The 11992-nt window shown below is 46.2% G+C and overlaps 1 protein-coding gene across 1 annotated transcript in view; it reads left to right on the forward strand.

The window, feature by feature from the left end:
• Positions 1-9472, forward strand: part of LOC143512730 (uncharacterized) — a 46879-nt gene extending 37407 nt beyond the window's left edge. Inside the window, exon 5 of the transcript XR_013130518.1 lies at positions 8837-9472. The gene's annotated coding sequence lies outside the window, so the exon portion shown is untranslated. The remainder of the gene's footprint in view (positions 1-8836) is intronic.
• Positions 9473-11992: the final 2520 nt, after the last annotated feature.

Raw genomic sequence — 11992 nt, forward strand, 5'->3', positions numbered from 1 at the left:
GACTAGAAACAAAACAGAGAGGGTACAAGGGCAAAGGCATGAACAGAAAGCAAGGTACAACTGAGGAACAATGAGGAACTTACGTACAGGGAATGACCGACAAGGGAATGAAACACTCGGGGTTCTTTATACACAGAGACAAGACGGTGAAACGAGACTCAGGTGTGTGGGCACTAACGAGGGGGCGTGACAGACAGAGGGAGGAACGAATGGGAGCGGGGAGCTAGGCGGGACCAGGGAGGAGGGAGGGGCTGGACGTGACATAACCCCCCCTCAAGGCGTGCAACTCCGGGGCACGCCAACCAGGGAGGGCCGGACAGACGCTGGGGACAGAGACACCATGACACAGAGGGAAACGAACGGGCGAGGCCGGGGCAGGGACAACAGACACGGGGCAGGATGGAGACAACGGCCCGGACTCCAGACGTATGGGGGGATTGGGACAAGGACTGGGCGGTGACGTGGGAAAGGGACCAGACGGCACAGGACAGGGGGTCGACACAGGAGGCGGGACCAAGGGAGCTGGACAAGATGGGGTCAAGGGCACAGGACCGGACACCAGGGAGGACTGAGATGCAGAGGCAAACAGGTGGAGGACGACAGAGACAGGGACGGGAACAAAGTGGGTGACGATCTGCGGAACAGAGACGGGAACAGGGACATGGAGGACACTACCACGCATGGACACAGGGACAGGCACGTGGACGCGGACAGAGACGCACACAGGAACGGGGACCAACAGGAAACCAGGGAGGGGACAGGGCAAAAGAGGAAACACAGGCGAGTGTAAAACAGGGTTAACATGAGTGTCAGTGTCTGAACAGTTCAGCCTGGAGCCAGCCCCAGGCCCACAGGCGGGCAAGGCAGTCACTGGGGGGGCTGGCGTAAGCTGAGGAGTGTCCTGGGGAGCCGGTGGAGTGCCCAGGGGGGCCGGGCGTGCAGCTGAGACAGGCGGGGCCCGCTGGCGTGCAGCGGGAACAGGCGGGGCCCGCTGGCGGGGAGCGGGAACAGGCGGGGCCCGCTGGCGGGCAGCGGGAACAGGCGGGGCCCGCTGGCGGGCAGCGGGAACAGGCGGGGCCCGCTGGCGGGCAGCGGGAACAGGCGGGCGCCGCTGGCGGGCAGCGGGAACAGGCGGGCGCCGCTGGCGGGCAGCGGGAGCAGGCGGGGTCGCCGAGCAGACGTCATCGGCGGGCGTGGCAGCCGGAGCGACGTCATCGGCGGGCGTGACCGCCGGAGCGACGTCATCGGCGGGCGTGACCGCCGGAGCGACGTCATCGGGTGGCCTGGTCACCGCACAGACGTCATCAGGGGGCGGAACCACCGGGCCGACGTCATCGGAGGGCGTGTCCACCGGGCCGACGTCATCGGGGGGCGTGTCCACCGGGCCGACGTCATCGGGGGGCGTGTCCACGCTGACGTCATCGGGGGGCGTGATTGCCATGCTGACGTCATCGGGGGGCGTGATCGCCACGCTGACGTCATCACGGGCCCGAGCTGGCCACTCCTGGGGTGAGTGGCCACTGCGTCCCCCCAAAAAATTCTTGGGGGGCCGTTGGGGAGTGGCTTCCAGGATGCGGTCATCGTAGGCTGGGAAGGCCGTGGCAGCGTCGTCGTGAGGCCGGGCGGCTGTGCAGGCGTCGTCGTGAGGCCGGGCGGCTGTGCAGGCGTCGTCGGGAGGTGTGGAGGTCTCGATCCCCCTACTGACCAACAGGTCAGCAGGTATCTCCCGTCGACACTGAGGGGCAGACTCATACACACCTCCACCAAACCTTTCACATAACGTCCGACAAAATCCCTTCACAGTCCATGCATCCGTAACCCGGTGCGCTAGGACAATGTTAGCCCACTCTAGGGCTTTTCCCTTTAATAGTGACCGCATGAATACGACCTGTATGCTCTCGGGTGGTGGGGGTACCGTGAGGAAACGCAAGTAACCCTCACATTGGAGGAGAAAGCTCCTGACTAATCCTTTCTCCCCGTCGTATACCTCAGGGACGAGACAGAGAGAGGGTAGCGCCACCGGTTTCCCCTCAGCGTCCTTTCCAAGCATAGCTTGGATAGAATCCAACTGCTCGTTGAAAGCGTCTCGGTCGAACGGTTGTGTAGACAGAACCACCGTGTTGTCATTCTGCTGCGTCACGTTAAACTGGTCGGTCATTCTGTAACGTTTGTGACGGGCAGGCATGACGCAATTGCAGAATTTAAAGGGTTTTAATGAAAAGAGAGACAAACACGACTAACCACAGAAGGCAGAGGGAGCTAGGCTATCGATAGGGAGGGAACACCAACGACACGGGTAAGCTAAACTACAGAGAAACGTAAACGCAAAAACCACAATGGACCTAGAACCACGAAACATATATGAGGGGAGGTATACAATGAGGGGAGCGATGATGCTGGGACAACAATAGCGTAGACTATGAACTAAACAGACAAGGAATTATAAACTACAAGAGATTACCTAAGACGAGTGACAAGCACGAAGTAAACACAAGCACGAAACACGGGGGGGAACCAAACCAACACACAGAGACTAGAAACAAAACAGAGAGGGTACAAGGGCAAAGGCATGAACAGAAAGCAAGGTACAACTGAGGAACAATGAGGAACTTACGTACAGGGAATGACCGACAAGGGAATGAAACACTCGGGGTTCTTTATACACAGAGACAAGACGGTGAAACGAGACTCAGGTGTGTGGGCACTAACGAGGGGGCGTGACAGACAGAGGGAGGAACGAATGGGAGCGGGGAGCTAGGCGGGACCAGGGAGGAGGGAGGGGCTGGACGTGACATGCCTTCACTTTTAAAGGATGTTGAACAAACACTGCTGCTCTGTATTCCACTGAGAGGGGGTCTCACACACAATTCTGAATGCCATTAGAATTCCCCTGACTAACAAAGACCAGATAAACAACATCTCTCAAGAGAAAGAGACCACCTGCACATCCAACTTGTTTAACATTGAAGAGGCATGGTTACGACAACAAAAACATGGCTGCATTAATTGCATTTCTCCAGTAAGGTCATATTCATAAGTCAGGAGAAATTGAGTGCTTTCAGTTTTATTAAAAATGTTGCCAGGAAGTCTAGATGACCCAGAATTCCCTAAAGGCGTTGAGAGAACAGAATTAACGTTGTTGATTTCAGACATTCTGCAAACCAGCGTGACAACTCTGCTCTTTATCAATAAATGTATTATAAAACATGTATTAAAGAATCAGCACTAGCCAGGAACTAAATGACACTGAACCAGTTACTAGAGTTTAAGTGCAAGATGTTCACTTTGAACCTCAGAACTCTTCATGCATAATCTGCTAGAATAATCAAACTCTAACACAATTAAACAAATCATCTTGAATGAATGATATTTAATCTAAATAAAGCTGTCTTGGATGCATGTCCTGCAGTCTGTGGCTCAGAAATAGATGCTTTGAATTTGCCCTTTTGAACACACATATATATAAGTAGGACCAGGCCCGTTGACAGTCTTGCTGGGGCCCGAGACAAGAAAGTTTCATGTGCCCCCCCCCCCCCCCCCCCCCCCCCCCCTCGATTCGCGAGGTCGTGCACCTCTCAAATTTTGTAACTTTGCGCGCACCGCGCCTCGGCGCAATGAACAAAGTCATGTTTGCAGGGTTCATACACCTTTATAAGGTGGAATTCAAGCACTTGTACGTCACTTTCAAGGTCCATTTCAATATTTCCCAGCACATTAAACTTAATTAAGTTAAATATTTATACATATACTCGAAATGATTGGCTTTTTATCACATTATTTAATGGTTGTTTATTTTCAAAACGCCCAGTCTTTACATCTCGTACTGGAATTACTCGTATTTGTTAATGTAATACAAGAGAACTGTTCAGTCAGATAGCTATTTGTTGTGAAACAAAGTAGTTACAATTTCAAGCATTTTCAAGTACTTTAGCCTAAATTCTTTCAAACCTGGAACACAATGCAACATTAAAATTCGTCAGGTAAATGTTTTTCCTTTCTTTTCATTTCTGTTTACTTTAACTATCCACCACTGTATTTCCCGCTGTTGGGCGGGTACCAGCCGGCTACAGTCGTGCTGGATCAAACCATTTTTCAGTGGGAGGCGGGGGTGTATGCACTTAATGGAAAATATGCAGATAGGTAAAAAACATATATTTTAGCCATTAAGCTTATTTTGAGTACAGCATTTTATATTAATGAAAGATTTCAAGATTATTTAAAAATTATAGACTTTAAATAAAAAATAAATTGCTGCGCTCTTTGATGGGCCCCCCTGGCCCTGGGGCCCGGGACAACAGACCCGGTTGTCCCCCCCTGTCGACGGGGCTGAGTAGGACTACAACATCTAAAAACGAATACATATACTGAAACATATTACATTAGGAGTCTACATCTGACAACTGGTCCTGTAACAGTGTGGAAGAACACTGCTCTCTTATACTCAACAGGTGTGACTTGACTTGCTAGTATATGAGAGCATCAGACAGGTGTTACTGTGGACAGCGTGCATGACTCTGTATGCAGAGTGGAAGGAATTTCACCTGGGTGTCCAAACAACTAAAGCCTCTTCTTGCATTCAAATACTGAAGACCCATATCTCCAAAAAGCATCACTAGAAACTGCAATTAAAGTGAAAAAGGAAAAACTGACAGACAGTGAATTAGGTTGAGGGTGTTTTTAGATCCAGATAAAGGCACACAATCCATCTTCGTGTGTTGCTCTGGATAGAATCATCTGCCCGTTAGCGTTTGTGTAAACAGCTCTTCCTCATATTCATGGCCATTCCTGAGGCTTCCTATTATTATTCTACATATGTGTAAAACCTCATATTATATATGTTATCATTCTGGTGAAATGTAATATGTTTCTTGTGGTAGCTAGCTAGGGAGGTATTTAAGCCTTTAAACCTTCGTCAAGGTTTAGGGTTGGTTGATATTTTAGATGAAAACTAAGGATTTTTTGCATTGTAGTGAAGCAGATGCTTGACAGTGTAGCCTGAACGCTCCAGTCCATGACCCACCACTTGTCCAACATCTGCTTCTGAGCTGCAGGTTGATAATCTCCCCCAAACACAGATGGTGTTTGTCTGACATGCTGCAGGTGAGTGGAAGCCGGTCTGTCTGCACGCTGATGCTGAGCTGGTCCCTGTCCGTCTCCCGGAGCAACCATGGAACGCACGCTCTGCCAAATGCCATCAGCAGTGCAGCTGAAATGTCAGAGCAGCAGGGCCGTGTGCAGAACGCACTCATTACATCCGCAAACACGTTCCGGCTTGTGCTCTTCTGAAAGTGTGGAGATGGCTTGAAGGTCAGACCATAAATACGTTAGAGCACAACATTTGTGACAGGAAAGGCACTTTGTTTAAATAAGAATGCAAAATAAACACTGATGATTCATGCACTTTGGACTGTCCCTGAAGAGATCATGCATCATCTGTAATTTCCTGCATTTTTTATTTCCTGTAACGAAACGAAAAGAGTTTGACGATAATGGAGCAGGAGTGTGCTTAAAGGATCTTCCCTGCTTGCATGTCTACTCATCCTGACTTCCCAAATTAGTACAGCTGGGTTTGTATGCTTGTATGTGTGTGGGAGTGAGTGAGTTTGTGTCTCACTGTCTCTCACACATGTGTTTTCATGTGTGTGTCAGAGTGAGTGAGTGTGTGTCTTTGAGTGTGTATGCTTGTATGTGTGAGTGTGTGTCTTTGAAAGTGTGTTTGTGTCACATGGTCCCACCTCTCTCCTGCCAGTCATGTCTTCTGTTTTGTTCTCCATGTGTTTGTGTCTTTTATTTTGAAATTCCTAGTTGTGTCTGTCTTCACACCCCTGCCTTGTTCTCCGCCCCTCGTTATTGCTTTCTGGTGTGTCTTGTTGGGTTCCTTGTTTAGTCAGTGTATTTAAGTCCTGTGTTTAGTCTCTTGTATTGTCGGTTATTGTAAGTACCACTAGTTTGTATATTGTTTGCAATATTGCTTTGCTGTCACTGATACTACCCTGTATGTACCCCCTGTTCTGTGTATTAGCATTCTCTTTTAGAAGTACTTAGTGAGATTTTGGTTTCTCTAGTTGCTTGGTTGTTCATGTCTTTCTTTCTCTCTAGCCATGTCTCCCCAGTTCTTTCTGTTCGTGCTATTTGGTTCCTATGTTTGGTGTTGCTTGATTGTTCTTGGTGTCAGGTCTGTGTGCTCTGTGTAAGTTTATCAGTTGTATTAATAAATCTTTGAACTGCCCGCACTTGCGTCAAGCCCGCTCTTCCAGATCGTTACAGTGAAGGGTTAGGGTACAGGTGAAGAACTCAACATTTACGACATTTAGTAAACGCTATTATCCAGAGCAACTTACAAAGTGCTTTGCATCTGACCACAGAATTAATCCTAGGTAATAGTACGGCATCGGCGCAGATGGAAATTCTGAAGTGAGGGGGACCAAGCTGTACAATATATACGTTTATGCTTGTAGATGCTAGATTTCGGATGGGGTCAATATAAATCTGGAGGGGACATGTCCTCCCCAGTGCCATCTGCGCCCCTGTAGTACGGATAGGGTGACACATGACACATGGACAACTGAGTATGTAGTATTTGTATGTGACAGACTCGTATACATGAGCATTTAATATTTGTATATTAGAAACACCTGAAATGCTAAGACTCCCCAACACTCGTCTTAAACACATGTGCCTTTTTTGAAGAAGTCCCATGAGAAATTGTTGATTAATGATTCATAACAAAACATCTTTCACAACACTGAATTATGAAGAAAATTATAATGGTGTTTTTATTGCAATTACCTTCTGAGCAGACAAATGTGGTAACGTATTGCTGGTGTCTACATTATTAATCAGAGGCTATATTTACAGGAGACAAGCTTGCACGATCTCTCTCATGCCACAGAATCACAGCACCCCTCCACTCTCAAACTTTTCAGGTCTCTGAAGGGTATACAGAATGGTAACTCAGAGGGGGTTAGTGTTAAGGATAGGTTTTGGGGTTAGGGTTAGTTAGTGTTAGGGTTAGAGCTGTGCGTTAGTGTTGGGGTTTGTGTTGGTGTACTCCCAACCCCCTAACCTTAGCTCCAGGGTAAGAAGCCCTGCTGTACCCTTAACCCCTAACCCTAGCCTCGGGGTAAGAAGCTCTGCTGTAACCCTAATCTCTAACCACTAACCCTTACTTTAACCCCTAGCACTAACCTGAGAGATAATGCACCAGCAGAATGAGACTATAGGATATTCACTTGTGTTATTGATGTATCCTGTCTCATGACCTCCAGCAGGAAAACTACCTGCAGCTTGTGTGTGTTCTGTGACTGTGGAATGCTACAATTCATTCATACATTTTAATATATTGACACCAATTTAATGCAGATTGGGTTTAAACCCTAGACCTAGTTTCTAAAAGTAGGCTGTACATTACAAACATGGACAACACATTGCACCATAGTGAAAATTGATGGATAGGTCTTATCAGAATTCATCAGAAGCCAAGCATTACAACAAAAACCCAAACAAACAAAAAAATTGAAAATTTGAATCGATGAATTACAGGTCAGAAGGCTGCTTTTTAGATTATTGTCATACTGCTCGTCTAAGTAGTGGGAGTACTATTACTGACCAAATGTTGTGTTCCAGACCTTGCAGTGTGGGCAGGGGTAGAGGATGTTGTTGGTGGTAGAGGATGGTGATGGAGCCTTTTTGAGAGGTTCTTTACGGAATTGCCGCTTTGCCTCTCATGAACTGCTGCGCCTTCAAGAACGGTTTCTCTCCACGTGCTCCTATTCATTGCCATATGCTCCCAGTTGTCCAGTGGTATATGAAACATCTTTAGGTTGAACTTGATGTTGTCTTTATAGCGCTTCTTTTGCCCGCCAGGGGTTCACTGGCCTTCCTTCAGCTGGGAGTAGAAGATCTGTTTGGGGAGACATGTACTAGGCATACGGATGACGTGGCCAGTCCATCTGAGCTGGTGCTGCCTTATGGTGGTGATGCCGCTCATGTTGGCCTACTCCAGAATACTGATGTTGGTGCGCCTGTCCTGCCAGCTAATCCTCAGTATCTGTCGTAAGGCTCTTTGGTGGTACTGTTCCAGGACCGTCAGGTGTCTGCTGTATGTGGTCCATGACTCTGCTCCATAAAGCAGGATGGGGAGAATAACGGCTTTGTAGACCAGGAGCTTGGTTCGAGTCTTTAAATCACGATCTTCAAAAACTCTTCTCCAGAGTCTGGCGTATGCTGCACTTGCATTGACGAGACGATGGTTAACCTCAAAGTCGATGTCAGCATTGGAGGAAAGATACTGCCAAGATAGGGAAAATGGTCAAGATTACCCAGAGCTGGGTGTATGACTGAGTGGGTGAAGGCTGATGAAAAACCTGGGTCTTCTTGATATTTAAAACCAATCCAAGGGCTCTGTATGCCTTGGCAAAGGCATTCAAGATACCCTGGAGGTCCTCAGCAGAGTGTGTGACAATGTCATTGTCATCAGCATACTGTAACTCAATGTTGGAGGTGTGACTAACCTTGCTTTTGTCCTTAAATCTGTTGAGGTTAAAAAGCCCGCCATCAGTCCTGTACAGGATTGGAATCCATTGTGGCAGTTGTTCTTTGTCAATAAGGAAGAGTACAGCAGCAATGAATATGGCAAATAAACTGGGTGCAATTATGCATCCCTGCTTAACCCCGTCTCCACAGTGAAAGGCTCAGACTTAGTGTATTTAGCATGGCAGCCAAACCTTGATAATATGCTCCACAGAGCCTGGCGATCAACAGAGTCAAAGGCCTTTGTCAGATCTATGAAAGCCATATATAATGGCTTTCTTTGTTCTCTACATTTTTCTTGCAGTTGCCGCACTACAAAAATCATGTCAGCCATGCCTCTGGAAGAACAAAAACTGCACTGAGACTCTGGGAGCATTTCCTCAGACACCCGGAGAGACGTCACACTGCAGCATGTGGAGCAGAGATGTTCCACTGTCACATTCATTTCCACTGTGCTGAGTCATCTAGTGGAGCTCCCCCTGTTCCTATATCAGCTCCAGCTGAGTGTAGGGTCCTAACCCTAACCCCTAACACCTAACCCCTAACCCTAGATCAGCTCCAGCTGAGTGTAGGGTCCTAACCCTAACACCTAACCCCTAACCCTAGATCAGCTCCAGCTGAGTGTAGGGTCCTAACCATATATCAACTCCAGCTGAGTGTAGGGTCCTAACCCTAACCCCTAACACCTAACCCCTAACCCTAGATCAGCTCCAGCTGAGTGTGAGTCTGCTGGCTGTGCAGCATCTATCAGAGGAGCTTTAATATGCTTCTATTATGGCGGGTCTGGCCGAGTGTATACAATACAAAACCATTAGTGCTGTTCATTAGAATTCTCCACTGTCCCACACAACCTCCTACACTTCATGTCAGAATATTTGTGATTACACAAAGTCCCTAATTATTAATCTGTTTATTTTTCATTTGTTTTCAAACTGTCTCGTGCACACATTCCAGGAGGTGTCCATTTTCCTCATGCTGTCCCTGTAGGAGAATGTTTTTATTATAATTTTTCATTAAAGAATGTCCATGTCATAAAATTGTTTCACAACAAGGATTGTTTTTTTCCACCTCAATGCATGATATTTAGTAAACAGGTCAGGAGTACCTGCCAATAACATGTTATCAGTACTGGCTATCAGCAGACTTCAAGCAATCTCAGCCAGTATAACTCCAGCAGAAAGCTCACTGTCCAATAGACAGTGCCATTTTGCTTTGTTTAGGGGTTAGGTTTAGATTAAAACACTTTTAAGTACAAAACTTGTGTTTTATTTCACACGTGGGCATAATTTTATAGTCCATTCATATTTCAGCAGTTTTATGTTTGTCTTGTTTAAGGCACTGAAAGGTAAGAGAAGCTAGTGACGTCTATCTGCACTGCAAAAGGGTTTCCATGGTGATTTCAAATGTTATAGTATGCTAAGCATGTTGTCTCCCTGATGTTCTGCATAACGAAGGGGTCACTGGTGGGCCAGGGTCAGTAAGGAAGGAAGTATGCAAGTAAAACTATTCTATAGCACTTTTCTAGAGTGACTCACAAAGTTCTTAAAATGCAATACAGTACAGCTCAAATACATTAGAATCCTGAACTCAAATAAGTGATACATACAATTAAATAAATAATAAATGTCTTTAAATGTTTTGTTTTTTTTAGGGGGAGGGGGGGCTTTGAAGACCTTAGATTTGTCACACTATGAAGAGGACATACAAGCTCCACAACACTCCACCTCCTGTGCATGGCCTCGCTTACAATCCCCTGCCTATCAATCACCTACAACACTTGTTACTAATCACTCTCAGTACTTAAATGCCCACAAGGCAGTTCAGTGCCGTGCGTTCCTTGTGCATGTCCAGAGTGAGCCTGCCTGTAGACCCCGACGTCCACTCGCCGCTTTACTTTCGAGAACGCAAAGTGTGTGACTCTTGAGCTTTGAGCCCTTCTATTTAGGAGCTCAGCGCTTTGCGTTTTGCTCCGTTTTGCTTTATTGTCGTTTAAATGCTGTGTAACCCGAGATGGAAATGAAAGAACACACAGCACCACTGTCTGCCACGTCTGTCACCCCGTTACACTTATAGGTAACCAGTGTAGAGAATTCAATACTGGTGTAATATGTCAGGAGTCATGAACAAAACAATTCTCTTATTCCACTAGAGTGTAGCAGTAACAATTTTATGAAATTCTTTAATGATAAGATTGATAAAATTAGGGAAAACATTAGTAGTGCTATCTCAGAGCCTGTCAACATGCCAATGCACCTTGACAGCTGTCTGGTCAGCTCTGATGCCCTGTTAGAGTCCTTCTCCCCAATTGGTCGTGAGGAGCTTATTTCACTGGTGAAATCTGCTAAACCCTCCACATGCATACTAGATGCTGTACCAACCCAACTACTTAAAGAATTACTGCACAGCAATGTAGAACCGTTGCTTACTATAATAAATTATTCTCTGAGCCTGGGCTACGTTCCCAGTTCATTTAAACTTGCAGTCATCAAGCCGCTAATTAAAAAACCTGGACTTAACCCCCAAGAACTGTCCAACTATAGGCCAATTTCTAATCTGTCATTCATATCCAAAATTTTAGAGAAAGTAGTTTCTTCACAACTCTCTTCCTTCTTACAGACAGAACATGTCTTAGAGTTATTTCAGTCTGGATTTAGAGCTCATCACAGCACTGAAACAGCACTAACTAAAGTACTGAATGATCTATTAATATCCTCTGATAAAGGACACATTTCGTTTCTCATACTGCTAGACCTCAGTGCTGCTTTTGACACCATTGATCATAATATTCTACTTAATAGACTGGAGACACTCATTGGCATAAGAGGTCAAGCACTCTCCTGGTTCAGGTCCTACCTGACAGATCGTTACCAATTTGTGCTAGTAAATAACGAATGCTCTGAGCATTCTAAAGTAAAGTATGGTGTCCCACAAGGATCTGTACTGGGCCCCATATTATTCTCATTATATATGCTACCACTGGGCACTATCATTCGTAGGCATGGTATTAGCTTCCATTGCTACGCAGATGATACTCAGTTGTATATATCTTCTAATCCAGATGATACCACCACAACTCTCAAGATTGAGAACTGCCTCCAGGATATTAAAAACTGGATGGCGTCTAATTTTCTTAAACTAAATTCTGACAAGACTGAGATACTGATTCTTGGGCCTAAAGCTGTTAGAAGCAATTGGGCTGATATTCCCCTTACCCTAGATGGTTTTTCAGTAACACCAAAATCTACTGCAAAAAGCTTAGGTGTCACTATTGATTCTGATCTTTCATTTGACACACATGTATGCAATGTCACTAAGGCTGCCTTTTTCCATTTACGTAATATTGCCAAGCTGAGACACTTACTTTCATTAGCTGATGCAGAGAAGCTAGTTCATGCTTTTGTCTCGTCGAGATTGGACTACTGTAATAGTCTTCTAATTGGATGCTCTAAACAGTCCATAA

The sequence above is a fragment of the Brachyhypopomus gauderio genome, chromosome 4 (assembly GCF_052324685.1).
Source record: "Brachyhypopomus gauderio isolate BG-103 chromosome 4, BGAUD_0.2, whole genome shotgun sequence".
Classification (NCBI taxonomy): Eukaryota; Metazoa; Chordata; class Actinopteri; order Gymnotiformes; family Hypopomidae; genus Brachyhypopomus; species Brachyhypopomus gauderio.